We start from the raw sequence: 4,617 nt of genomic DNA, 5'->3' as shown, positions 1-4,617 counted from the left end.
CATATTTCGAGATATTTCTTCTTCTTGTTGTTCTTCTTCTGCACAGCTAAGCTGGAAGTGGCATTTGCAGCTCGCAATAGTGCAGAGTTATCTCAAAGAAAGGGGCCACAGTGTTTCTGTATCTCTATTATGTTGGTGCGGCTTCGGAACTTTTAAATATCTTGATATATCTCGAGAACTACGCATCTGATCAAAAAATATCATAGAACATAAAAAGTGGGAAACTTAATTCTCTACAAAAAAGGTCTCTTAACATTTTGCCATAGCTCGCTTGGTTTCCGAGATATTTGCAGATTTATCTCAAGGGAAGGGGCCTGACGGTCATATTTGGAGATATTTCTTCTTCTTGTTGTTCTTCTTCTGCACAGCTAAGCTGGAAGTGGCATTTCCAGCTCGCAATCGTGCAGAGTTATCTCAAAGAAAGGGGCCACGGTGTTTCTGTATCTCTATTATGTTGGTGCGGCTTCGGAACTTTTAAATATCTTGATATATCTCGAGAACTACGCATCGGATCAAAAAATATCATAGAACATAAAAAGTAGGAAACTTAATTCTCTACAAAAAAGGTCTCTAAACATTTTGCCATAGCTCGCTTCGTTTCCGAGATATTTGCAGATTTATCTCAAGGGAAGGGGCCTGACGGACATATTTCGAGATATTTCTTCTTCTTGTTGTTCTTCTTCTGCACAGCTAAACTGGAAGTGGCATTTGCAGCTCGCAATAATGCAGAGTTATCTCGAAGAAAGGGGCCACGGTGTTTCTGTATCTCTATTATGTTGGTGCGGCTTCGGAACTTTTAGATATCTTGATATATCTCGAGAACTACGCATCTGATCAAAAAATACCATGGCCCATAAAAAGTAGAAAACTTAATTCTCTACAAAAAAGGTCTCTTAACATTTTGCCATAGCTCGCTTCGTTTCCGAGATATTTGCAGATTTATCTCGAGGGAAGGGGCCTGACGGACATATTTCGAGATATTTCTTCTTCTTGTTGTTCTTCTTCTGCACAGCTAAGCTGGAAGCGGCATTTGCGGCTCGCACTAGTGCAGAGTTATCTCAAAGAAAGGGGCCACGGTGTTTCTGTATCTCTATTATGTTGGTGCGGCTTCGGAACTTTTAAATATCTTGATATATCTCGAGAACTACGCCTCTGATCGAAAAATATCATAGAACATAAAAAGTAGGAAACTTAATTCTCTACAAAACAGGTCTCTTAACATTTTGCCATAGCTCGCTTCGTTTCCGAGATATTTGCAGATTTATCTCAAGGGAAGGGGACTGACGGACATATTTCGAGATACTTCTTCTTCTTGTTGTTCTTCTTCTGCACAGCTAAGCTGGAAGTGGCATTTGCAGCTCGCAATAGTGCAGAGTTATCTCAAAGAATGGGGCCACGGTGTTTCTGTATCTCTATTATGTTGGTGCGGCTTCGGAACTTTAAAATATCTTGATATATCTCGAGAACTACGCTTCTGATCAAAAAATATCATAGAACATAAATTGTAGGAAACATAATTCTCTACAAAAAACGTCTTTTAACATTTTGCCATAGCTCGCTTCGTTTCCGAGATATTTGCAGATTCAGCTCAAAGGAACTGGCCTGACGGACATATTTCGAGATATTTCTTCTTCTTGTTGTTCTTCTTCTGCACAGCTAAACTGGAAGTGGCATTTCCAGCTCGCAATAGTGCAGAGTTATCTGAAAGAAAGGGGCCACGGTGTTTCTGTATCTCTATTATGTTGGTGCGGCTTCGGAACTTTTAAATATCTTGATATATCTCGAGAACTACGCTTCTGATCAAAAAATATCATAGAACATAAATTGTAGGAAACATAATTCTCTACAAAAAAGGTCTCTTAAGATTTTGCCATAGCTCGTTTCGTTTCCGAGATATTTGCAGATATATCTCAAGGGAAGGGGCCTGACGGACATATTTCGAGATATTTCTTCTTCTTGTTGTTCTTCTTCTGCACAGCTAAACTGGAAGTGGCATTTCCAGCTCGCAATAGTGCAGAGTTATCTCAAAGAAAGGGGCCACGGTGTTTCTGTATCTCTATTATGTTGGTGCGGCTTCGGAGCTTTTAAATATCCCGATATATCTCGAAAACTACGCTTCTGATCAAAAAATATCATAGAACATAAATTGTAGGAAACATAATTCTCTACAAAAAAGGTCTCTTAACATTTTGCCATAGCTCGCTTCGTTTCCGAGATATATGCAGATTTATCTCAAGGGAAGGGGCCTGACGGACATATTTCGAGATATTTCTTCTTCTTGTTGTTCTTCTTCTGCACAGCTAAACTGGAAGTGGCATTTCCAGCTCGCAATAGTGCAGAGTTATCTCAAAGAAAGGGGCCACGGTGTTTCTGTATCTCTATTATGGTGGTGCGGCTTCAGAACTTTTAAATATCTTGATATATCTCGAGAACTACGCATCTGATCAAAAAATATCATAGAACATAAAAAGTAGGCAACTTAATTCTCTACAAAAAAGGTCTCTTAACATTTTGCCATAGCTCGCTTCGTTTCCGAGATATGTGCAGATTTATCTCAAGGGAAGGGGCCTGACGGACATATTTCGAGATATTTCTTCTTCTTGTTGTTCTTCTTCTGCACAGCTAAGCTGGAAGTGGCATTTGCAGCTCGCAATAGTGCAGAGTTATCTCAAAGAAAGGGGCCACGGTGTTTCTGTATCTCTATTATGTTGGTGCGGCTTCGGATCTTTTAAATATCTCGATATATCTCGAAAACTACGCTTCTGATCAAAAAATATCATAGAACGTAAATTGTGGGAAACATAATTGTCTACAAAAAAGGTCTCTTAACATTTTGCCATAGCTCGCTTCCTTTCCGAGATATTTGCAGATTTATCTCAAGGGAAGGGGTCTGACGGACATATTTCGAGATATTTCTTCTTCTTGTTGTTCTTCTTCTGCACAGCTAAGCTGGAAGTGGCATTTGCAGCTCGCAATAGTGCAGAGTTATCTCAAAGGAAGGGGCCACGGTGTTTCTGTATCTCTATTATGTTGGTGCAGCTTCGGAACTTTTAAATATCTTGATATATCTCGAGAACTACGCATCTGATCAAAAAATATCATAGAACATAAAAAGTAGAAAACTTAATTCTCTACAAAAAAGGTCTCTCAACATTTTGCCATAGCTCGCTTCGTTTCCGAGATATATGCAGATTTATCTCAAGGGAAGGGGCCTGACGGACATATTTCGAGATATTTCTTCTTCTTGTTGTTCTTCTTCTGCACAGCTAAACTGGAAGTGGCATTTGCAGCTCGCAATAGTGCAGAGTTATCTCAAAGAAAGGGGCCACGGTGTTTCTGTATCTCTATTATGTTGGTGCGGCTTCGGATCTTTTAAATATCTCGATATATCTCGAAAACTACGCTTCTGATCAAAAAATATGATAGACCGTAAATTGTGGGAAACATAATTCTCTACAAAAAAGGTCTCTTAACATTTTGCCATAGCTCGCTTCGTTTCCGAGATATTTGCAGATTTATCTCAAGGGAAGGGGTCTGACGGACATATTTCGAGATATTTCTTCTTCTTGTTGTTCTTCTTCTGCACAGCTAAGCTGGAACTGGCATTTGCAGCTCGCAATAGTGCAGAGTTATCTCAAAGAAAGGGGCCACGGTGTTTCTGTATCTCTAATATGTTGGTGCGGCTTCGGAACTTTTAAATATCTTGATATATCGCGAGAACTACGCATCTGATCAGATAATATCATAGAACATAAAAAGTAGGAAACTTAATTCTCTACAAATAACGTCTCTTAACATTTTGCCATAGCTCGCTTCGTTTCTGAGATATTTGCAGATTTATTTCAAGGGAAGGGTCCTGACGGACATATTTCGGGATATTTCTTCTTCTTGTTGTTCTTCTTCTGCACAGCTAAACTGGAAGTGGCATTTCTAGCTCGCAATAGTGCAGAGTTATCTCAAAGAAAGGGGCCACTGTGTTTCTGTATCTCTATTATGTTGGTGCGGCTTCGGAACTTTTAAATATCTTGATATATCTCGAGAACTACGCATCTGATCGAAAAATATCATAGAACATAAAAAGAAGGAAACTTAATTCTCTACAAAAAAGGTCTCTTAACATTTTGCCATAGCTCGTTTCGTTTCCGAGATATTTGCAGATATATCTCAAGGGAAGGGGCCTGACGGACATATTTCGAGATATTTCTTCTTCTTGTTGTTCTTCTTCTGCACAGCTAAACTGGAAGTGGCATTTCCAGCTCGCAATAGTGCAGAGTTATCTCAAAGAAAGGGGCCACGGTGTTTCTGTATCTCTATTATGTTGGTGCGGCTTCGGAACTTTTAAATATCTTGATATATCTCGAGAACTACGCATCTGATCAAAAAATATCATAGAACATAAAAAGTAGGTAACTTAATTCTCTACAAAAAAGGTCTCTCAACATTTTGCCATAGCTCGCTTCGTTTCCGAGATATGTGCAGATTTATCTCAAGGGAAGGGGCCTGACGGACATATTTCGAGATATTTCTTCTTCTTGTTGTTCTTCTTCTGCACAGCTAAACTGGAAGTGGCATTTCCAGCTCGCAATAGTGCAGAGTTATCTCAAAGAAAGGGGCCAC

Source organism: Osmia lignaria, unplaced genomic scaffold (genome assembly GCF_051020975.1).
Source record: "Osmia lignaria lignaria isolate PbOS001 unplaced genomic scaffold, iyOsmLign1 scaffold0005, whole genome shotgun sequence".
Taxonomy (NCBI): domain Eukaryota; kingdom Metazoa; phylum Arthropoda; class Insecta; order Hymenoptera; family Megachilidae; genus Osmia; species Osmia lignaria.
This window is presented reverse-complemented; position numbering follows the sequence as displayed.